Raw genomic sequence first — 25,732 nt, 5'->3', positions numbered from 1 at the left:
CGGTAAGAAATGAATCTTAGATTGGTCATCATTTAGGCCTAAAACTGATAAAGCATTTTCATAGATTTCAATGTGGTCAATAATGTGCATGGATCCCTCTTCCTTAAACACCGGGACAGCATCTTTTAAAAATTTTATTATTTCTGAGGCGTCCTGTTTAGGGGTGCCTGTATTTTTCTCTGATCCCAAAGAAAACTGATTAGGCATACCTTCATGTGGCGGTTCAATTTTTACCCCCCTTTGCTCTACAGATGGCTTGGGGTAGAATATAGTTTCTTTTTCTAATTCTTTTTCATTATGTAACTCCCAAATTTTAGGTTGAGAGTCAGATTTTGGAGTATTGTCAGACTCTATACTTTCAGGTTTAAGCATCTGAGCATTATCCTGAAGCATAAACTCCCCTTGTTCTTTTAATTCTTCTGGTTGCTTAATTAGGGATTCCTGTCCTGACCTAAGCTGATTTGTTTCTTCTTTTAAATTTCCACTGCATATTACTCGGCAACTTTCTTCAGGAGACTCGTTTTCCTGCAGAAAATTTTCCTTCTCCTCTCTTGTATTGTTTATTATTTCTTTATTTAATTGATAACATTTGTACAGCATTATTATTGTATTATTGTGCATCTGTTCTGCTTTAATTAAGAACCTCTCCTTCTCTTTTGATTGTTTATACTTTTTATTTAATTGGTGAAATTCGTCCAGCATTATTACATCATTTTGTAACTGTTCTGTTTCATATTTCACCATTTTCGCTATAGCCTCATCAAAATAATCTGCCTTGTCTTTAATCTCCTTTAGCTTTTTTGTGAGCTCACATTCCCCTCCTATCAACTGGGACTGGGATTCTAAGATATCACTCTCTAGTTGGGTATATTGACGTTTAAACTCACTATAAAGATACATCAGGTTAGTGCTTGGTTCAAAATGCATGTGATCAGGCCTTTCTATTTCCTTTGTCTCAGATGAGCTGTCTGTGAGTTCAACGCTTTGACCTTCCACGTTCCCTACGTCTTTTATTGATTGACGGGATTGGTTTATAAGGTCTTCAATGAGTGCTTCTAGACCATTCTCATTAGACAAACTTTTTTCGGCATGATTTATCATGTTACTTTTTGACATTATATCCCACATTTCCTGTTCTTGTATCCACTTTGTCTGAGTACTCATATTACCACTAAGGGCTAACTCTTGATAATCCCCATCAAAATAAAATTCACTTTGACCAGACATTTTTCTTGGCAAAAATATATTTTTTTTAAAAAAAATTAATAATTAATAATTTCATGCAACATATTATTTGTCACCACCGTAACTATGATTGATCCTATACAAAATATCAACGTTATCTCACGCAGTGCCTCCATTTATATATGTTGTGCTTTTAAGGACATTTTCCCGCACAATATTTATTAAGTAATTTTTAACGAAGATATTTTTAAGATACAGAATCAGTCTATATGACACAGTCTATATATGTGAAACTTATTCACGGAGACGAGTGATCATACAAAATAGCTACATTTATTGGTTGACAGAAAACAAATATTTACATGAAATATTAAAATACAGATTACATTACTTGATCATTTTGACAATTTCTGGGAACACCCTCAAACTGGGCGTAGTAGTACCTTGGACACAATTATCACCATTATCATTTCTCGGTAGAATCAATAACCTTTTGATAATTGACAATTAAACAGAATGTCTGTATTTCACACATCCAACCGTTACTATACTGCAGGTAAGTAAGTGGTTAACAATGTGAAATAAATTAGACATTTGTTTGTCAATAAAATTGGCATCTATGCAAAAAGAAATGTATGAAAAATTTAATTTAGAGAAAAATCTAAAAGGCGGTTATTGATTCGGGAGAAGTATTTCAATAATAGAATATTCAAAAACATCAATATTTAAGAGAACATAAAATAGATGATAAACATATATTTACCCATTTCCAATATGGCTATTAGTGTGGAGTATTAGTTACCAGGAATTTTAAGATGGCTGCCGTGGCTTCAACATTCCAAGGAGCAGGGATCTTCATGAATGTAAAATGTGTATTCATGCATGTCTTCCAGTGTCCCTTCTCAGGGGGGGTCCCTAAGCTTCCCCCTGACTCTCTCCCCCCAGCTCTCCTCCGAGCTTCCTCTCTCTTTTCTCATCTTTCTAGTTTCTTAAATATCCTCTTCAACAAAAGGATTATAAAATTATACTAAGTTCTGCCCAGAGGGTATGTGTTCCCCCTTCATTGGCCGACAGACTTAATGGTTAGCTTTCCCGGGAGTCTCGTGATTTTAAGGTAATAGCACCTTCCACCACCAGGTGTCTCACCTATGTTGGGTGTTTTATTTCTTTAAGTGAATATTTTTCTAATTCTGTAATATGTGTTCGTTATTTATATGTTCTAACGAATATATTCGAGTGTTCAAGAATTATGGCATAATGTAGAATACTCTTTAACATAAATTTCAATAATCACTTGCATAAATTGTTGATATATATGTATATCAATGTATATCTGTTAATCTTTAGTCCGTTTAGAAAGGACACAGGTTAGATATATCACAAACAATATCACATACAATTATTATCTATATGGATCCATGTATAATTTGGGTATCCAATCAATATTTGTTTATCTAAACATAGGTTAAATTCTTATACAATTATAATCATGATTATATGTTTTTCATAATACTAATTTGTTGCTAAAACACTTCTACTTATAATCACACTTTCATATATAATTCTTTATGGCAAAGTTCTTTAGATCATTAGATACTAAATTTATAATCTCAGTTGTGACCTATGTATAAATTGAATGGCTTAGAAAAATATAGATGATACTGGTAGATGAATCTTACAGCATGTTTTGGGATGAACTCTGAGCTTCCAATAAATGATTAAATGGGTTAGCTGTGTCCTTCAATATGTTTTTGGATGAGGCGTCAGCTATTTGCACGGTTGTATATTGTCCAAATAGTCTTTTACTTACGTACAATGGGGTTCTCTAGTTAAGGGTTATTTCCATGTGATAAATACTTATGCAAGTTTGGCCTTCTCACTCTAACCAACAAAATAAGTAAACAGCTTTTTATTTGGTGACAGAAGATACCATTGTTTCAGCGAGTTTCTTTTTTAAACACAGATTTTGTAAAAGTTTAACAAGAACTAATCCTTTCAACATTTGGAAAAAAAAACCTGCGAGATCTTGTACTTTGCTTTAAAGGTCTCCAAGAGGTCACAGTTCAATAAAATACTGAAATCCCTCATCTCGGCCAGCGAATATTAAATGTATTTCTTCATGAATTCACAACAAAGCGTTTGCGATAACGTGCAATGAGGCTTTTACAGCGTCCTGGAGGAATTTTGGCCCACTCATCTTTGCAGAATTGTCCTAATTCAGTTACATTAGAGGGTTTTCGAGCATGAACGGCCTTTTTAAGGTCATACCACAACATCTCAATAGGATTCAGGTCAGGACTTTGGCTAGGCCACTCCAAAGTCTTCATTTTGTTTTTCTTCAGCCATTCGGTGGTGGACTTGCTGGTGTGTTTAGGATCATTGTCCTGCTGCAGAACCCAAGTTCGTTTCAGCTTGAGTACACGAACAGATGGTCGGACATTCTCCTTCAGGATCTCTTGGTAGACAGCAGAATTCATAGTTCCTTTTATCACGGCAAGTCTTCCAGGTCCTGATGCAGCAAAACAGCCCCAGACCATCACACTACCACCACCATATTTTACTGTTGGTATAATGTTCTTTTTATGAAATGCAGTGTTCCTTCTACGCCAGATATACTTGGACACACACCTTCCAAAGAGTTCCACTTTTGTCTCATCGGTCCACAGAATGTTGTCCCAAAAGTCTTGGGGATCATCAAGATGTGTTGTGGAGAAATTGAGACGAGCTTTGATGTTCTTTTTGCTCAGCAGTGGTTTTCTCCTTGGAACTCTGCCATGCAGGCCATTTTTGCCCAGTCTTTTCCTGATGGTGGAGGCATGAACGCTGACCTTAACTGAGGCAAGTGAGGCCTGCAGTTCCTTGGACGTTGTTGTGGGGTCTTTTGTGACCTCTTGGATGAGTCGTCGCTGCGCTCTTGGGGTAATTTTGGGCGGCCGGCCACTCCTGGGAAGGTTCACCACTGTTCCATGTCTTCGCCATTTGTGGATAATGGCTCTCACTGTGGTTCGCTGGATTCCCAAAGCTTTGGAAATGGCTTTATAACCCTTTCCAGACTGATAGATCTCAATTACTTTCTTTCTCAATTGTTCCTGAATTTCTTTGGGTCTCGGCATGATGTGTAGCTTTTAAGGATCTTCTGGTGGACCTTACTGTGTCAAGCAGCTCCTATTTAAGTGATGCCTTGATTGTGAACAGGCGTGGCAATAATCAGGCCTGGGTGTGGCTTGAGAAATTGAACTCAGGTGTGGACAACCACAGTTATAGTATGTTTTAACAAGGGGGGCAATCACTTTTTCACACAGGGCCATGATGGTTTGGATTTTTTTTCACCTTTAATAATAAACACCTTCATTTACAAATTGCATTTTGTGTTTACTTGTGTTGTCCTTGACTATTGTTTAAATTGGTTTGATGTTCCAAAACACTTAAGTGTGACAAACATGCAAAGGAACAGGAAATGAGGAAGGGGGTAAACACTTTTTCACACCACTGTATATAGGTGAGGTGAATATAGCGGTGTATACTGCGGTCAGGGCACGCAGACAACAACCACTACACAACAGCAAGATCGAAAATCGTCCGAAAACGATCGGTGTGTACTGTGTTGAAGGTACACAGAACACCCACTGCTTCAGACGCCAACACACTACACAAGGCCGCCGCGCTGGCGGCCTTATATAGTGTGGGGCGTGCACTACACAGCCTGAGCTATGATTGGCCACAGGCATCCTGCCTGTGGCCAATCATGGCTCTCCTCGCTGCTGGCGCTGCGATTGGCCAAGCATGCGGGGTCACAGTGCATGCTTGGCCAATCATGAGCCAGCAATGCACTGTGCCATCGCAGTGCATTGTGGGCCGTGAGTGCCACACGAATTTGACACGAACGGACCAAAATGTTCGGACTTCGCCGAACGGACGAACAGCCGATATTCGAGTCGAACGTATGTTCGACTCGAACACGAAGCTCATCCCTAGTTCCCAACACTCGTGACCGAGTGGGAGAACAAACGGCTGCTTTGTTGCAGTCCTATAGAATTAAATGTTCAACATCAGACTGAGGAAATGTGAGGGGGTAAAGGATTGAGGGGGGGGGGGGGGGGTAAAGGGAAAAAGTAAGGATCTAGGGGGGGAGAAGAAGAGGGGGTGGGTAGGTGTGCCCCCCAGCCCCCGCCGACCATGCGCCACTTTGATTTATAAATGTAGGGGAAAGAATGTCTTGTATTTATCTGTGGTTTAAAAATGTTTCCAACACGCCCAAATAGTTGAGAATTTCTGCAATCGGTCTTGAGTGGTGTATATCAGCTCTTCCATCTCCTCTATCTTAGCGACCCTGGTCAGCCATTCCCTAATGGAGGGAATGTCGGTAAATCGCCAGTGTGTAGGAATACACAGTCTGGCAGCGTTAACCATATGCATGGCTAATGATTTAAGGTAGGTCCATTTAGGTAGAGTCGTAAGGTGGAGGAGATATTGTGCAGGGTTATAGTTTAAGGTGTAGGTGGTGACTTGTGCGATAATGGAGTGGACTTCCTGCCAGAAGGCTTGTATCAAGGGGCATTCCCACCATATATGAATCATTGAACCTATTGCAGTCTGGCATCTCTAGCATGTGTTGGGAATCATAGGGGAGAATTTGTGTAGTCTGGCAGGAGTCCTGTACCATTTAGTAGCGATCTTATACCCATTTTCTTGGATGGCCACGTTCATCGAGCCTTTATGGACATAAGTAAATATGTCCTCCCACTGTTCATTGGTAAGGTTGACCTGCAAATCCTTTTCCCAGGAGCTACGTGTGGGAGTCATTAGTGCCTGGTCTGACTCCTCATGTAGAAGTACGTATATGCTTGAGATTAAGTGTTGCAAAGGAGTGGTGCTCGTGCAAAGGCGTTCAAATGGGAGAAGTTGTCTGGACCACGTGGTAGATGGGTTCACCGAGGCGAGGAAGTGGCTCAATTGTCTATACGACCAGAAGGGGAAGCTTTGGGTCGGGGAGAGTGCCACTAGGTTGTCATAGGAGCGTGGTCTATTTTTGTGAAAGAAGTGGTGTGCTAGAACCTCCGCATGAGGCCACTCTCTGCTTAAAAATGCAGTGCTTTCTCCCGGGCTAAACTCTGGGTTGTTGCGCAACGGTGTCATGGGTCCTGGTCGCGAGGAGATTTTGTAGAGACGTAACGCTTGGTTGAAGGCCACCGGGGAAGGAAAGATAAAAGGGTGTGTCTTAATGGCCTGGTTCCAATGGGTCGGAGCAATCCAGGGGAGGGAGTGTAGCACTCCGTTAGCAAAAAAATTTTTTATACGCGGGATCGAGTTCTTCCAGATAAACGTAGTGCAGGACTTTTTATACGTTGCAAAAAAGGAGGGAGGGAGGTGAATCGGGATCGTTTGCATCAGGTATAAGAGCCGGGAGAGGACCATTATCTTTACCAGCGCCACCCTGCCGAACCAGGAGACATTTAAGTTGGCCCAGCCTGCTAGTTCCGTTTGAATTTTGGAGCGCGCGGGTAGAAAATTTTGTTTGTATAACTCAGAAATTTTCTTTGTGATTTGGATACCCAGATAAGGGATGCTATCCTTCTGCCACCTAAATGGGAAGGAATCTTGACAGTGAATCGCTTCTTGCAGGGGAAGTGAGACGTTAAGGGCGTATGATTTCGAGTAATTAATCTTTAAGTTTCATAGTTCCCCGAACTGTTTCAAATCACTGAGGAGATTAGGCAGGGACGTGCGTGGGTACTGCAGTGACAGCAGAATATCATCCGCATATGCTGCTACCTTGAACTCCCTATCGCCCACCACACACCCTTTTATATCAGGGTTGGCTCTTAATCTATTGAGTAGGGGCTCAAGTGTCAAAACAAAGATTAAGGGGGACAGGGGGCAACCCTGTCGCGTCCCGTTACTAATGGAGAAGGCGTCCGACAGGAGGCCATTGACTTTCACTTTGGCTGAAGGGTTCGCATACAAGGCATCAATATGAGTGCACATACGTGGTAGGAGTCCAACTCCCCTCAGTACTGCCTGCATATAGGTCCAAGCCACCCTGTCAAATGCCTTCTCCGCATCAAGGGACAAAAAGAACCCCTGGGATAGGGTAGAGGTAAACCAGTGGTGTAGATTCAGCGTGCGGATGGTGTTGTCCCTAGCCTCCCTGCCGGGGATAAAGCCTACCTGGTTGGAGAAAATGAGGCCGGGAATGAGGGGGAGTAATCTATTGGCAAGCATTTTTGCATATAGTTTAATATCAACATTAAGTAGCGAAATGGGCCTGTAGTTGGATACCTGCGTTGGGTCCTTGCCGGATTTGGGGATAACTGTTATGTGTGCCTCCAGTATACGGCCTGGAGGGGTGTTGGGGTCTGCTAGAGTGTTGAGCGCCCGCAGTAGGGGAGGCGTCAGTTTGTCTGTAAAGGTTTTGTAGTATATAAGAGGTAGACCATCCGGACCCGGGCTTCTACCCACTTTCATTTGTTTAATTGCTAATAAAAGTTCCTCTGAGGAGAGAGGGAGTTCTAAGGCTTGCGCTTGTTGAGGTGTGATCGGTTTCGGGCAGTATTGGGAAAGGAAGTCTGCAATTTTGTCATTACGGTCACCTACAGTATGTGTCTCTGTCTTGTCTCTTGGCAAATTGTACAATTTAGAGTAAAAGAGTTTGAATTGTTTGGCAATGTCCGTGTTTTTGGAAAATATATTTCCCTGGTTGTCCCGTATCTGGTGTATAGTCGTCTGGGATTTGGCTGCCTGGTCCGTGCGGGCCAGGAGTCTCCCGCTTTTATTCCCATGTTCGTAGAATTTTTTTTGGCCTAGGATGTATCGTCTTCTGGTGCATTTCCCCAGCTCATCCAGAAGCACGGAGCGTGGTCCTGGAGATTCGATAGGGAGGTGGTCTGTTTGTGCGCCCTTTCAAGTTTTTGGATTTGTGCAATGAGGGATTTATTCCGTTCCTGACTTCCCCTTTTCGAGGCGGTTGCTAGGGATATAAGTACCCCCCTGAGGACACACTTGTGGGCCTCCCAGAGGGTGAAAGGTGAAATGTCAGGGGATAGGTTTTCATTAAAGTAGAGTTGAAATCGGGAGCGTATTTGTTGTAAAAATTGCTGGGTCTTTCAAGTGGGAGGGGTTCAGTCTCCACATCTTGGACTTGGGAGTCGTGTCCGCGAAGGTGAGAGTCATGGTAATGGGATGGTGATCCGAAAATCCGAAACATCGGTTCTATGGATGCCTGGGAGAGGTAGGTCAGGTCGCGTTGAGACAAGAAAAAGTAACCAAGCCTGGAGTACTTTTGGTGCGGTGTGGAGAAGAAAGTGTAGTCCTTAACAGTGGGAAATAAGGTTCGCCAGGAGTCATGTAAGGTCAAGGTTTGAAGTTGTAATTTGATTTGGCGTAGTGCCCGGTAGGGTAGGGACGACGTCCCAGTGGAGGAGTCTAGAAGAGGATTCATTGGGGAATTGAAGTCCCCCCCGGTATTACTACGCCCTCCTGGAAAGACGCCAACTCATTGCATACCATTCTGAGGAAGGATAGCTGACGCTCGTTGGGGCAGTAAACATTGGCTAGCGTAATTGGTTTGGATGCATATATACCCTTAATAAAGAGAAATCTCCCCCCCGGATCTACCTTGGACTCTTTAAGTTGAAAGTCAATGAGTTTGGCAATGAGGATCGAGACCCCTTTTGTTTTGGCCTCTGACTTGGTGGAGTGTAGCGACCTATTGTAAATGTGGTTAGCTAGTTTGGGTACAGCGTCAGAACGGAAGTGGGTTTCTTGCAAGAATAGAAAGTGAGCTCTATGCTTCGTCAAAGCAGTTAGAACCTGTGACCTCTTCTCTGTGAGGTTTAAGCCTTTAACATTTAGCGATAGGCATTTTAGAGTTAATTGCTGCTGCATTGTCAGAGAAGATAGTGTGCTAGATTAGGGAGCTAGGGCCTACGAGAAAACAATGTCGAGGTGCCAGCAAGCCGGTAGCCCTCTTACAAGTCCGGCTGTCCTAACAGCAGACTCGTACGGCACACGGGCGGTCAGCAGGACGGCCGGCAAATTGGCAGGGGGGACACCCCCGTCCCGAAAGGAGGGGAAGAGTGAGGCGGGTAGACAAAGGGGGAGGGGGGGTGGAGGAAAGGCCGAGGAGGAAGAAGGGGGGGTGGGCTGGGTGGGGTCGTGAGAAGGGAATAGATAGTGTATGACAGGTCCAATAGGCCACAAACAGGGTCTGTGGACAGAACTACCGGAGGTGGACGTGGAGGTTCCCGTCCACCTAGAAAAAAAATTGGGCCCGGATGTCAGCTAAGGCCCGTAAGGGCAGCTGTGGGGTGGATGTAAACCCTAGGGTGAGCGAGAGCTCCAACATCGGAGAGGGCGATCTAAGATCATGAGCCAGTGGTAAGTGGGGGCACAGAGATCCAGATCGGTTCCTTGGGGAGGGCAGGGGGCTGGCCGAGAGGCAGCCTTGGTGTGTCGGGTAAAACCCCCCCGCGGAGATTCCAGGGGTACCAATAAACTTCTAAACAAGGAACTGGTTAGAACAACTGAACAGAATAAAACCCTTGAATAAAATAACAGAAGAGAAAAAACAAAAGGAAAATCAGACGCCCACCGGGGGGGGGCGGATATGTTCGGCATCACTGAATGGCGCATAAAGCGCGTTAAAGGAAAGGCCACCCCCTGACGGCCAGAGCCCCACCCCTCCCCACCTGCCAGCTTTCCTTGTGTAGTGCATATCCCCATTTAGGCAAAAATGTGGAACCAAAAAGTCCAAAAGCCACAAAAGATAAGAAAAAAAAAGGGGGGGGGAGGACAGGGTCCAAGCACCTCTCCTCCCAAAGGTCCCTTAGGAAGTGACACTGCAAGCGTCGGTGGGTGAGGAGGAAGAAGAAAAAAAAGTTCAATAGTGTACGGGTGTCCTGGCAGAGGTGTCATAGGGGCGAGAAAAGTACCTGACTCCACATTGATAACGGGCTTGTAGTACCTTGAGAGTGTTCCAGAAGTGCACCAGGTCTCTGCAGAATCATGGTGTTGAGGAAGGCTGAATTCCTGTGGGGGGTAATCTAGAAAAATGACAAAAAAACAAGAAAAAAAATATCGAAAAAAACAAGGTTAGGCTAGTCTGTGTGTATGCAGAGCGATCCACTTCTACACCACCTTAAGCCATAGGATGGTTCCGTCATGGCGTAACTGCCGGACCCGGCTGCGGAGTGACGAATCTCTGTGGAAGGGCCTCTCTCCAGGTGACATGGGTTCGAGCCTGCGACGTCTGGAGCGGTGTCTTTGCGTCTTAGGCGACACATTGTGCGAGACTGGTTTCCAAGGCTCTGTAGGGAAGTAGAAGGAGTACCATTCGGGCAGATCCACTGGAGGCAGGTCCAGCTGTTCGCAAAAGGAAGGTAGGTCCTCAGGCATCTGAAGCAGTGCGGTGCGGCCTCTAGCCTAAGCTAAAGAGACAGAAAGGAAATTTCCAGCGATATTGAATGTTGCGAGTGCGAAGCACTTCCAGCAGGGGGCGTAAACTGCGCCTGTTCTGTAAGGTAATCTGTGACAGATCTTGAAAAAGTTTTATCTCAGCGGCATTAAATAGTATGCGCCCTCTGTCTCTAGCCTTTCTGAGAATTTCTTCCTTGAGAGGGAAATTCACAATGCAGCAAACAATGTCTCTGGGAGGTTCCGAGTCATGGGGAGGGGGTCTTAATGCCCGATGTAACCGTTCCATTTCAATGGGAGAGTCTGCGGGCCGGTCAAGTAGATCATTAAAAATAGAGCAGACAGTTTGAGGTAGTGCGTTCTGGTCTATTCCCTCCGGGACTCCCCTCACCCGTACATTATGCCTGCGTCCCCTGTTGTCGAGGTCTTCTACTTGTCTGTGTAACTCAAACATGTGTGGCAGGTGCATGTCATGGGTTCTTTGAACCTGCTTGATCGCTGTGGCCTGCATCCGGGAGGTCTCCTCCACCTCAGAAAGCCGGTTGGTCATCTCCGTTTTTCAGGTCAGAGATTGCCTCTGTGAAAGTGCGCTTAAGGTCCAGGGCTACCTTTTGGAGGTCTCTTTGGATGTCCAGGAGACTGGGGTGTGGGGTACCGAGTCCAGTGTCATCCCCGTCCATAGTCGGGCCTATGGGGTCACTGAATGCGGGGGATGTAGCTTGTGAAACCTGGGACACCTGCGCCACTTTGTGATGCGTCGTCTGGCGTGTTCAGAACAGCTCCGGGATATTTCCAGATGCTTGGGTACCCGGGTCCCTTTGGGTGCGGGGTGTGGAGGAGCTCTTGGTGGATCTGCCCATGTTGGGGAGGATTAACTGAAGTCCCCTAACAGGCTTCTGTTCGCCCTCAGGATGTGGGAGCTGGCCCTTTACATGGCCATTGTGGGGCCCCCCAGGGTCACTTCCCCTAAATAGGGTGTTGACGTGGTCTTGAGGGAGTCAGGCTCTGGAGGGATGCGGGGCCTACTGGGGGGTTCGGGTGTACCAAAATGGCCGCCACCTACCTCCACTCCTGGAGCCTGGACTTTGTTTAGGAGAGGCTGGACACCTCCAGGCACCCTCTATCTTCCGCCCAACGGTCTTGGGAATCGCTTCCGGGGCTGGATGGGTCTCCGTTTTCACCGCCCGCGGCGGTACCAGAGTGCGGTGGATCCCAGGGCCTTGTAGGACGCAAGATGGCGGCAGGGCCTCGTGTATGGCGCCGACCTCGGGCCTGGCCGCGGAGCGAATGGGCAGCCTCAGGTCCCTGCAGCGGCCGGGGACGTCACCGCCAGTGCTCCGGAGGCTGGCTGGGGGGCGTAGGGCCCGTGTCCCGCAAGACCGGGCGCCACGTTCGCCACCCGTGGCGGTAATTTAGCCCGGAGGAGCCCCACACTGTGTAGGCCGCAAGATGGCGGCCGTATCCTCGAGGATGGCGCCGGCTTCGGGTCAGATTCTCGGAGATGCGGGCCGCCGCTGGCCTCCAAAAAGGGCCAGAAAGGGTGCCGCTGGTGCTCCGGGCGCTGGTAGCGGGATCTTGGGGCACAGATCATACGCCCCGGAGCAAGATGGCGCTGGATGCAGAGTCGGCCAGCGGAGCTCAAACTGTGGGGGGTCTATTTACTGCTTTTCTTGTTATCAATAACAAATTCCATACAAATTACTTAGTACCACAAATATTGCTTGGTTCTGTATTCTCTAAAAGGGGCAGTGCTGGGAGGTGGGTAGGGGGTGGAACCAATGACTGATGCTCAGAGGTAGGATATGGGCAAAGACAATGGGTAACTCCCAAAAGGGGAGTTCCTGCACCTATTCTCTGAGAAAAAAGGCCCTGGCTGATACCATATTGTTTTTGTTGACCCTCTTTTCCAACTATTTCACTCTTTTTCTTTGAAATAAATATTCAAAAACATTTAACCTACTCGTGCCTCAATTAGTGTAATATTATTGGTATCTATTTTTATTTTTGAAATTTACCAGTAGCTGCTGCATTTCCCACCCTCGGCTTATACTCGAGACAATACGTTTTCCCATTTTTTGTGGTAATATTAACCACTTGACCACTGGGCACTTAAACACCCTTAATAACCAGACCAATTTTCAGCTTTTGGTGCTCTCACATTTTGAATGACAATTACTCAGTCATGCAACACTGGACCTATATTAAATTTTTGTCCTTTTTTTTCACACAAATAGAGCTTTCTTTTGGTGGTATTTAATCACCTCTCAGTTTTTTATTTTTTGTGCTATAAAAGAAAAAAGACCGAAAATTCCGCGAAAAAATGAATTTTTCTTCGTTTCTGTTATAAAATTTAGCAGATTAGTAATTTTTTCTTCATAAATTTTGGCCAAAATTTATACTACTACATATCTTTGGTAAAAATAAGTACAAATTGGTGGATATTATTTGGTCTTTGTGAAAGTTATAGAGTCCAAAAGCTATGGTGCCAATATCTGAAAATTGATCACACCTGAAGGACTGACGGCCTATTTCAATTCTTGAGACCCTAACATGCCAGAAAAGTACAAATACCCCCCAAATTACCCCTTTTTGGAAAGAAGACATTCCAATGTATTTAGTAAGAGTCATGATGAGTTTTTTGAAGTTGTCATTTTTTCCCACAATTCTTAGCAAAAAAATTTTTTTTTCCTTTTTTTTTTTTCCACAAAATTGTCATATTATCAGGTTATTTCTCACACACAGCATATGCATACCACAAATTACACCCCAAAACACATTCTGCTATTACTCCTGAGTACGGTGATACCACATGTGTGAGACGTTTACACAGTGTGGCCACATACAGAGGCCCAACATGCAGGGAGCGCCATCAGCCGTTCTGGAGCACCCAGGACAATTCTGACATTTCTCTCCTACATGTAAAAATCATCATTTATTTGCTAGAAAATTACAGAGAACCCCAAAACATTACATTTTTTTTTTAGCAAAGACCCTGGAGAATACAATGGTGGTCGTTGCAAATTTTTATGTCACACGGTATTTGCGCAGCAATTTTTCGAACGCGTTTTTTTGGGGGAAAAAACTGTTTTGTGCTTAAAAAAAAAAAACACAGTAAAGTTAGCCCAATTTTTGCATAAAGTGAAAGATGAAGTTATGCTGAGTAAATAGTTATCGAACATGTCACTCTTCAAAATTGCACATGCCCGTGGAATGGCGCCAAGCGTCGCTACTTAAAAAATCCCCATAGGCGACGCTTTAAATTTTTTTTACTGGTTACATGTTTTGAGTTACAGAGGAGGTCTAGGGCTAGAATTATTGCTCTCACTCTAACGTTCACGGCGATACCTCACATGTGTGGTTTGAACACCGTTTTCGCTTCTGCATGTGAGCACATGGGGACAGGGGCGCTTTAAATTATTTTATTTTTTTTATTGTTCATTTTACTTTATTTATTTTAGTTTGACATTTTTTTCCCCAAAAATAAATTTTTGATCACTTTTATTCCTATTACAAGGAATGTAAACATCCCTTGTAATAGGAATATGGGGGGGGCAGGTCCTCTTTACAGTGAAATCTGGGGGTCAATATGACCCCACATCTCACCTCTAGGCTGGGAAGCCTGAAATAAAAAAAAATAAAAAAGATTCTGGCTTTGATCGCACTGGCGAGTTGGTAGAAGCACCGGAGGGCGGTGAGGGGTGGGGGGGCGTCTATGGCTGGGTATTGCAGGGTATCACCGAGTATGGCTGGGTATGGCAATTTATAGCAGGGTATTGCAGAGTATTGGCGGGGTATTGGGGGGTATTGCAGAGTATTGGGGGGTATTGCAGAGTATTGGGGGGTACTGCAGAGTATTGGGGGGTACTGCAGAGTAATGGCAGGGTACTGCAGAGTATTGGGGGGTACTGCAGAGTAATGGCAGGGTACTGAAGAGTATTGGGGGGTACTGCAGAGTAATGGGGGGTACTGCAGAGTAATGGCAGGGTACTGCAGAGTATTGGGGGGTACTGCAGAGTAATGGCAGGGTACTGCAGAGTATTGGGGGTACTGCAGAGTAATGGCGGGGTACTGCAGAGTAATGACGGGTACTGCAGAGTAATGGGGGGTACTGCAGAGTAATGGCGGGTACTGCAGAGTATTGGGGGGTACTGCAGAGTATTGGGGGTACTGCAGAGTAATGGCAGGGTACTGCAGAGTAATGGGGGTTACTGCAGAGTAATGGGGGTATTGCAGAGTAATGGGGGGTACTGTAAAGTAATGGCAGGGTACTGCAGAGTATTGCAGGGTATTGCAGAGTATTGGCAGGGAATTGAGGGGTTAAATTCAGTGAGCAGTGATGTGGGAACTGCAGATGCAGCCCACAGCGCTGCTAACACCGATCTCTTTCCCCTCCGCTGTACCGATCGGTACAGAGAGGGGGAGGGAGGAACCGGCGTCATAACATGACGCTGGTTTGTTTACAAGTGATCACTCCGTCATTTGACGGAGCGATCGCGTGGTAAACGGCCGCGACGAGTGGCCGTTTACCGTGATCCGTGATGCGCCGGTTCCACTGGACCCGGTGGGCACGGATGATCTCGTGTGCACGCCCCAGGGAGCGCGCGAGAGCAGAATTCTGGGAGGCCGTTAATTAACGGCCTTTCAGAGTTAAACAACCGCCCTGAAGCCGTTAATCGGCAATGGGCGGTTGTTAAGTGTCAACTATTTTCATAATCGATTCGTTGGTCAGCTGATTAGTTGGCCTGCAAACAGACTGCATTATTTGTTTACATATCAGAAAATACATTTTGTTACAGTGATTATTATAAATGTCTTAATAGCTGCACAATAGTAACATAAAGTGAGAGCAAAAAGAAAAACGGCAAAAACCTGGTTTTAGATTGAGAAAAGCTGTTCAGAAATGCATGGAGTGCCATCAGAAGCAGAATTTTTTCCCACGAATGGGTGAAAACAAGGAATTAGCAGATTTACGAATGCCTTGTGGTAATTAACCAGTTGCTGCCTCTTTACAGTACATTTACTGTGAGCAGGAAGCAACTGCAGGCTCACTGACTTGCTGGTATGCCGCGCAGAACATGCACAGTGGTGCGCCCTGATCCCATATCACTGTGCTCAGTACACAGATGCTGTGAGCAGCTAGGGGTATCGTGATCGTTAGGGATTGGCCGAACAACCCCCTGTTAAGTTTGCAGCAGAACCTCCATATAGGGGAAATGTTCTAACCTGAACAGCGGACCCCATTGAAGTCTATGGGAACCGAACAGGTAAAATCAAATGGGCCCATTTTGAAGGGTTATATGCAAGTAATTGGCCATAAAAAGGGTATGGGGGTCTGGGTACTGCCCTGGGGGACATGTATAAAAAAAAAAAAAAAAAGATTGTTTAAATATTGTGCTTGGGGGGCCCTCTTAATGTGCCTGTAAAGTGACACATTTGTAGCAGATACAGAACATGCTACAGCAAAACCTGACAATTCTAAAGAAAAAAATCCCATTTAAAATGACTTGCATTTTAAGAAGAAAATAACGGCGTGGGGTCCCCCTCCTAGTCCATACCAGGTCCTTCGGGTCTGGTATGGATTTTAAAGGGAACCCCATGCCAAAATTAAAACAAAAATGGTGTGGGGTTCCCTCAAAACCCATACCAGACCTTTATCTGAGCATGCAGCCTAGCAGGTCAGGAAAAGGGTGAGGAAGAGTAAGGCCCCCTCCTGAACCATATCAGACCATATTCCCTCAACATGGTGGGGTGGGTGCTGTGAGGTAGGGGGGAATCTGCTCCCCCCATCCCAAAACACCTTGTCCCCATGTTTATGAGAGCAAGGGCCTTTTCCCGACAACCCTGGCCTGCAGTTGTTGTGGATTGTGGGTGACGGCTTATCAGAAACTGGAAATACTCTTTAAGGGGCCCCCAGATGCCACCCTATCGTACTCATACCCATTCACCATAAAAGTGTAAAAGAAAATAAGAAAAACAGGGGCCAATTTTTGACAAATCCTTTATTAAAAAGAAAAAAGTGTCCCTCTATGTAAATCCACTGCCAATCACAACAGCTGACAGACCCAAACAATATGTGATGCCAGAAGGAGGCTGTGCCACCGGGTGATGTTCCTGGGTAGCCCCACCCCCTGCCTATTTAAAAGCTGTCAAAATGCAGGGCGAGCAGTCGGCAGGAGGCCTCCCAGGAGGCAGAAGATTTTTTTTTTCTCTATTTTTCAGGTCCGTTGGGTGTTATGATTTACATCGAGGGACACTTTTTTAAAAATAATAGATTTGTCAAAATCTGTCTCCAGTTGTTCTTACTTTTTGACACTTTTTTTAGTGAATGGGTATGGATACAATGTACCCGATTCCTAATCACATGTAGGGGGTGGTGGATCTAGGGGCCCGCTTGTTAAAGAGGGCTTCCAAATTTTTGATAAACCCCCTGCCCTCTGACCCCGACAACCACCTGCCAGGGTTGTCAGGAAGAGGCCCTTGTCCCCATTAACATGGGACAAGGTGCGTTGGGGTGGGGGGCCCTGCCCCAAAGCACACACCCCCCATGTTGAGGACATGTGGCCTGGTATGGTTAAAGAGGGAGGATGAATGAGCGTCTGCCTCTCCTGAACCTGACCTGCCAGGCTGCATGCTCGGTTAAGGGTCTAGTATGGATTTTGGGGGCCCCACGTCGTTTTTTCTATATATTTTTTTAATAGCAGGTGTCAGCAATTGTAACCGCAAGTCATTTTAAATGGGATTTCTTTCTTTGGAAATTGTCTTTGCTGTAGCATGTTCTGTATATGCTACAAATGCGCCACATTACATGCACATTAGGGGGGCTCCCAGGCACTATATTTAAATAGACAATTTTTCATTTTAATTTTTGTACTTTAAGTATCACTGCTCCAGAAAAACAATTGTTTAAAAAAATATATATATATATTGATAAATGTCCCCCCCAGGACAGTACCCAGACCCCCATACCACTTTTATGGCCAATCACTTGCAAACAATGCCATTTCTGTCTTTATTTTTTACAGCCACATTTTTTTTTCTTCAGCTGTCAGCAGGGAAACCCATTGATGGCTTCCTGCCCCCGTTCCTCAGAAATCAGCTTACACTTAACAAAGCTTTGCCCAATCAGGGCACAGAATGGCACTGTGCAGCGTTCAGTGAATTGCAGGGTTTTTGTGGGGGTTAACACCCAGCACATTTCAGTGTTCAGCGAATGGCCAAATGTTTGGCCCAAACTCAGGCTCAGGCTGAACTATTCGCCCATCCCTAGTGATCGTTATGACCAATTATAGTGATCACACGTTCATGAATTTTGTCTTCCATTCATGAAAGCTTACTTACTATCTTGATGTCGTGATTGGTCCACAGATATCAAATGGTACCTTACATCCTGTACATGTAATTAGCTGTAGCCAATCACAGCATCACAATAGTATGCAAGCTGTCCTGAATGAAAGCCAATCATGACAATTAAATCTATTGCTTATAACAGTGATCACCTCTATTATATGATGTATTAGTGAATTAAAAAATCCCTGTTAGCCCCCCCCCCCCCAGAGTAGTACAGTGTCACTATAGTGATATTGAACTACTCTGATGACAGTATGTAAAAAAAGAAAAATGTTAAAAAAGGAAAGAAATGGTTAAAAAATGAATAAAAATTGATAACGCTGTCTCCTTTTGGTGACAGTATATTAAAAAAAAGTGAGAAAAAAATTATTTAATGTCTTCAATTTCCAAATATTTTTTTGCAAATACAAACAAATAAAAACTTTTTTTCAAAAAAACTGCCATATTCTCATACTAAATACCTTGAACTTCCAAAAAGTGTCAGTGCACACAAGGTCCCCCTGCTCAAGCCAGCGCATGTCCAGGTCCATCTGAAGTTTGCTAATGAGATCTTTGGTCTAAACTCCACTTGCCATGTTTGGAGGAAAAAGAAGGATGAGTACAACCCCAAGAACACCATCCCAACCGTGAAGCATGGAGGTAGAAGCATCATTCTTTGGGGCTGCTTTTCTGCAAAGGAGCCAGGACGACTCCACCATATTGAGGGGGGGATGGATGGGGCCATGTTTCGTGCAATCTTGGCCAACAACCTCCTTCCCTCAGTAAGAGCATTAAAGCTGGGTCATGGCTGGGTCTTCCAGCATGACAACGACCTAAAACACACAGCCAGGGCAACTAAGGAGTGGCTCCATAAGAAGCATCTCAAGGTCCTGGAGTGGCCTAGCCAGTCTCCAGATCTGAACTCAATAGAAAATCTTTGGAGGGAGCTGAAAGTCCGTATTGCCCAATGACAGACACATGAAGGATCTGGAGAAGGTCTGTATGGAGGAGTGGGCCAAAATCCCTTCTGTAGTGTGTGCAAATCTGATCAAGAACTACAGTAAATGTATGATCTCTGTAATTGCAAACAAAGGTTTCTGTACCAAATATTAAGTTCTGTTTTTTCTGATATATCAAATACGTATGTCATGCAATAAAATGCTAATTAATTACTGGTACTTAAAAAATCATACAATGTGATTTTCTGGATTTTTGTTTTAGATTCAATCTCTCACAATTGAAGAGTACCTATGATAAAAATGACAGACTTCTACATGCTCTGTAAGTATTAAAACCTGCAAAATTGGCAGTATATCAAATACTTGTTCTCCCCACTGTATGTGCTTGGATAAAGAACTCTGTGAACAGCCAGCTTCTTTAGCAATGACCTTGTGTGACTTACCCTCCATGTGGAGGGTGTCAATGACTGTCTTCTAGACAACTGTCTTCCCCATGATTGTGTAACCTACTGAACCAGACTGAGAGACTATTTAAAGGCTGAGGAAACCTTTACGGGTGTTTTGAGTTAATTAGCTGATTAGAGTGTGACACCTACATGAGTCTACAATATGAGCCTACAAAATTGAACATTTTCATAATTCTGTAATTTTCTGAGATGATGAACTAGCTGTAAGCCATAATAAAGCCATGAAGGGGGTAAAACCTTCCAAAGGTTAAGTGGTTAAGGAGTGAACACCTGCAAATTATACTACATGGAGTAATATCTCTACAATTCTGGTATTTTTTTGTGGAAAAAAAACAGCCCCCTCTACACGTTTGCTGCATACGCTTATCATCTAGGGGCATCAGTTTGGGACAGGTCTGGGAACAGGGAATTTTAATTAGGGGAGGACTAGGAGCTTTTACATTGGGAAGGGAAAGGATGGCAACTACAATTCACAGAAAACACAAGCCTTTTCACAAATACTGTAATCTAGACCACAAGCAGTTCTTAAAGGGGTTGTAAAGGTAAATGCTTTTTCACCTTAATGCATTCTATGCATTAAGGTGAAAAAACATCTCACACTGCTGGCGCCCCCAGTCCCCCCGTTTTACTTACCTGACCCCTCGAAAATCCCGCGCTCGCCCCCGCCGTCCTCTTCGCCGCTCAGCCTGGCCGCTGATTGGCTGGAGTGGATGGATTGAAAGCAGCGCAGCCATTGGCTCGCGCTGCTGTCAATCACATCCAATGACGCAGCGCGCTGGGGGGCGGGGCCTTGTGATACAGCGAGCGGCTATAGCCGCCGGCTGTATCACGGGAGCGCGCCCGCAGTGCTTCTCACCAATGCGAGGGAGCTCGCATTAACGTGAGAAGCACCTGCGGGAGGAAGCAGAGACAGCCGCCGAGGGACCCCAGAAGAGCAGGTTCGGGGCCACTCTGTGCAAAACGAGCTGCACAGTGGAGGTAAGTATGACATGTTTGTTATTTTAAAAAAATAAAAAATTTTACTTTACAACCCCTTTAACATTATGGTTCTTTATTCTCCTTGTTTTTTTTTTAACGACCAACTTTAGCGATATCAGTGAATAATTCTTGATGTATTAATCCTTATTAAAAAGCAAACACAAACATACTACTTAACGTAAGATAGCTTCATAGAACATATGGAAAATACAATGTTGATTCCATGTTGACTGCCACATAGCCAACATATGTTTAGCTATAGGAAAGGATAATGCTCAAAACATTTGTAGACAATTATGTGTGCTCGAATATATGTGCATGTCTCCATACACATCATATGCATGTAAGTAAACACCAGTAAAAAATAGGATTTTTATATACAGCTTACCTGTAAAATCCTTTTCTTGAGAGTACATCACGGGACACAGGAGCTTCATTACACAGTGGGTTATATAGGCACCTCTGGTGATTGGACACTGGTTAACCCCAATTAAGGAGAATTCCTCCCCTATATAACCCCTCCCATATGGGAGGCACCTCAGTTTTGTAGCAAAGCAATAGAAAACCACGTAAAACCCAAGAGGGGCGGGGAGCCCTCCCCTCAATCTGAGCATTGCTTTGGGACATCCCACTATGTAATGAAGCTCCTGTGTCCCGTGATGCACTCTCAAGAAAAGGATTTTACAGGTAAACTGTATATAAAAATCCTATTTTCTTGATCATACATCACGGAACACAGAAGCTTCATTACATAGTGGGATGTCCCAAAGCAATGCTCAGATTGAGGGGAGGGAGACACAGATCATAATTATAGACCGCCATGGACCGGAGGACCTAAACTGCAGCCTGCAGTACACTGCGCCCAAAGGCGATATCCTCTTGCCCTCTGACATCCACCTGATAGAATCTGGTGAATGTGTGGACTGATGACCAAGTTGCAGCCTTACAGATCTGAGCCAGGGAGGCCTGGTGATGCACTGCCCAAGAAGCACTTACAGCCCTAGTTGAGTGCGCTTTCACTTGAAAAGGAGGGCTCTTCCCTTTAACACTATAGGCCTGAAAAATAATCTGTCTAATCCACCTTGAGAGAGTGGAATTTGATGGCGCCTGGCCCTTCCTAGGGCCTTCCGGCAAATTAAATAAGCAATCAGTTTTCCTTATCTGAGCAGTTGCCTGAAGATAGATACTGATTGCCCTTACCACATCCAAAGTGTGCAAAGATTCCTCTTCTGCGGACTGTGGGTTCGGAAAAAAGGATGGTAGGATTACATCTTGATTCAAATGGAATCCTGAAACCACCTTAGGCAGAAAGGACCTGTTGGGACGCATTACCACCCGGTCCTTATGAATAATTAGATACGGCTCTTTGCTGGAGAGAGCTGCTAGTTCTGACACTCTTCTAGCCGTGGATATGGCTACCAAGAAAACCAATTTTTTTAGTCAAAAGAACTAACAAAGCTAGATGCAAAGGTTCAAAAGGTTTCCCCTGCAAAGCCGAGAGAACCAAATTCAGATCCCATGGGCATACCGGAGGTTTGACTGGCGGCCTTATCCGCATAGCCCCCTGGATGAAAGCCCGCACCAGGGAATGTGATGCAAGTGGCTTCTGAAAAAACACTGACAAGGCCGAAATCTGCACCTTGATAGTGCTTACGGCCAAATTCATTTCTAGGCCCGACTAGAGGAAGGCCAAGATCCTGCTAATGACATACTTTCTAGGATGCCATTCCCTGAGTTCACACCAGGAAACATATGCCTTCCAGATTTTGTAGTAAATATGCCTGGAGGCCGGCTTTCTGGCATTGACCAGAGTAGAAAGAACTGGCCCCGAAAGCCCACGGTCTCTCAGAATGTGGATCTCAGCAGCCAAACCGTCAAATTCAGACTGTGTAAAGCAGGATGGTAAATTGGACCCTGTGAGAGCAGATCTGGCCAGAGAGGGAGGATCCACGGCCTGCCTACTGCCAACTTCATGATCTCTGCGTACCACGTTTGCCTGGGCCAAGCCGGGGCTACCAAAAGAACCGACTTTGTCTCCCTCTTGACTCTTCCCAGGAACCGCAAAAGAAGCGGGCACAGGGGAAGGTATAAATCAAATTGTACTGATCCCAGGGAACTGTCAGAGCATCCGACCCCTGAGCGAGTGTATCTCTTGTCCTTGACACGAATTTGTCCAGTTTTCTGTTGAACCTGGATGCAAACAGATCTATGTCTGGAGTACCCCACCTGCGACATATGTTCCAAAACATGTTGGGGTGCAGAGCCCATTCTCCTGGGCACAACTGCTGGTTGGTCAGAAAATCCGCCTGCCAATTTTTCACTCCTGGAATGAAGACTGCAGAAAGGCATGGAACATGCCTTTCTGCCCAGACAAGTATGCGATTCACCTCTTTTTGCGCAACCAGACTCCTGGTACCGCCCTGGTGATTGATATAAGCCACTGCTGTGGCATTGTCGGACTGAACCCGAACAGGGAGACCCCGTAGTCTGAAAGACCAGCTTATGAGAGCCATATAAACTGCCCGGATCTCCAAGACATTTATGGGCAATAGCTTCTGGATCGCAGACCATTTCCCCTGCGAGCACGTCTCCTCCAACACTGCTCCCCAGCCTGTCAGGCTGGCATCTGTCGTAATAATCTTCCATGGAAGAGGAAGAAAAGTTTTGCCTTTCAGAAAATTCTCGGTTTGTAACCACCAGACGAGACTCTTGCGTGTCCCTGGGGATAGACGCATAGGAAGATCCAAGGACTGGGGATTCGTGTTCCAAGCCGCAAGGCCTTGAGTAGAACTGAGCGAATGGAACGGCCTCGAAGGAGGCGACCATTTTCCCTAACAGTCTCATGCACAACCGAATGGGGGAAGATCTTCTGCCCAGAATTAGGCGCACCAGATCCCCAATGGCCAAGGCTTTTGGCCTTGGTAGAAACACCTTGCCCTGAGCGGTGTCGATAACCATACCCAGGTATTCCAACCTGGTAGCAGGCTGTAAGGACGACTTTTCTAGGTTTATAATCCAACCTAGGCGTTCCAGGTGTTCTAGCGTTCTGGTAACACTGTGGTTCAGGAGTGCTACTGTTTTCTCTAAGAGAAGCAAATCGTCTAGATAAGCCATGACAGCTATACCCTGAGCTCTTAGATTTGCCAAGAGAGGGTCCAGAATCTTTGTGAAGACTCGAGGGTCCGTAGTGAGCCCGAACGGCAAGGCCACAAATTGAAAATGGCGACGCTCTACCACGAACCTTAGATACTTTTGGTGTGCGGGAAAAATTGGAACATGGAGATATGCATCCTTGATGTCTATTGATGCCATAAACTCTCCCCCTTGCAGGGAGGAGACCACAGTGCGAATTGACTGCATTCGGAAGGACTGGATGCTTAAAAAACGGTTCAGATCCTTCAGATCCAGGATAGGTCTGACACTTCCATTTGGCTTTGGAACGGTGAAGAGATTCGAGTAAAACCCTGAACCCTGTTCTTTTGGGTCCACTTCTACTATCACCCCCTGGGATAGTAAGTGATCTAAGGCCAGAAATAGCGGTCTTTGCTTTACTGGGTCCCTGGGGATCCTTGAACTTAGAAAGCGAGAAGGTGGAATCTCCTGAAACTCTAGCTTGTAGCCCAGAGATACCGAAGAGACCACCCACTTGTCCCGGATCTCTTCCTGCCAGGCTTCCGCAAACTGCAGGAGCCTTCCCCCCGCTCGGCCGAGCGGGGGCGCCCCTTCACAAGATAGCTTTTGGGCTCTGCTTGGCAGGCTTTCGCCCCCAGGATTTCTTCTGCCCCTGGGCCGGGCCTTGTGCCTTTCCTGTAGAGGAGGGTTGAGAAGGCTGTCGCCACTGCTTAGAGCTTGATGCTCCGGGAGAGAGGGAACACCTAAATGATGGACATTTGCTCCTTTTGACTGGAAGGAGAGTAGATTTACCCCCTGAAATTTTTTGGACGAATTTGTCTAATTCTTCTCCAAACAAACGTTCCCCTTTAAACTGGAAACCAATCAAATGCTTCTTGCATGATAGCTCAGCTGCCCAATTCTTTAGCCATAGGGCCCTTTGTATGTGTACCAACAGGAGAGACAAACGAGATGCTTGTTGGACAGAATTCAAAATCACATCAATCATGAAACACAGAATTTGAGGTATTTCTGCATAATTCTCCACTTCCTCACTGGGAAGGAGGCCAAGCATCTGCTTAACCTGTTCCTTGAGGAACTGACACAACCCCACAGCTGCGACTGTAGGTTGCACTACAGCGCCAGTTATGGAAAAGGAGGTTTTTAATAATGTTTCCAGCTTCTTATCAGTTGGATCTTTAAATACCTGAGCATTATCCAAAGGACAGGTCAGGTTTCTATTCACGCAAGAAACAGCCACATCGACAGATAGGACCCCCCATTTCTTGGTGAAACTTTCCTCCAGAGGATAAAGCATAGAAAACCTTTTAGCAGGAGCAAACAGTTTATTGGGATGTCCCCAATGCTCATACAACAATTTATCCATTAAGGTATGAATTGGAAAGGAAAAGGCAGTCTGTGGGACTTTCCTGACTCCCAGGGAAGAAACAGAGGACGTAGCGACCTCAGCAGCAGGCACTCTGAATGTGGTACGCACCAGTTCAGTATAATATTGCACCTGTTTTCTGAGCGCCTGGGAGGAGGGGACCTAGAGGCATTTTTAGAACCCCTGGACCTAGGTGGTGACTTACCAGTGCCCTTGTTACCTCCCCCTGAGACCCTCTTACGAGGAGACATAGTCCTAAGCTACAAAGCAGAGATACTAGTACAAAGTGCAATCACTGTTGTGCTTAAAGTCTCACAATAAATATATATGCTTAAACTGCACAACCTGATGCTGAGTAGGTGTCTAAGGTTTTCCTGGATCCAATCCCTTGGGATGCTTACTGCCCATAGCTCCTGTGTCTCCACTTACAGCCCCCTGATGCTCTGGGCTTTTTAAAACTGCCGCCTGGCGCCTGTGCAGTACAGCGCCGTGCATGCCGACCACACTCCCCCCTCCTCCATTAGCCCGGGAGCGCGCTCGGCACGTGCACAAGGACCACCGGTATCCAGGGGGGAAGGGAATCGCCATCGGAGCTGCGTGGGACCCCCAGACTATGTGGGACCCCTGTATTACCTTTATTGTGGCAGGGATTTCAGTGGAGACGTGAGTCATCTGGGAGAACCAGGCTTCACTGAGCGTGTGTACTGAAAGGCATGTAAGTATGCATCAGGCTGCTCTTACTCCCTCTAGTGGTGGAAACCAGGTAAGACATACTACTACTCAATGAAGAAATCCATAATATAATTTATATAGGATTAACTTCCCTTACCTGTCCTCGCCACAGGAATTGCTGAAAACAGACAGATTCCAGCCTTCACCCATCACGACGGGCAGAGTTGTGCCAACCT

Source organism: Lithobates pipiens, unplaced genomic scaffold (assembly GCF_037356315.1).
Source record: "Lithobates pipiens isolate NorthernLeopardFrog02 unplaced genomic scaffold, aLitPip1_a1.2 Scaffold_16, whole genome shotgun sequence".
NCBI lineage: Eukaryota > Metazoa > Chordata > Amphibia > Anura > Ranidae > Lithobates > Lithobates pipiens.
The sequence above is the reverse complement of the archived record's forward strand: the minus strand, read 5'-3'. Positions refer to the sequence as shown.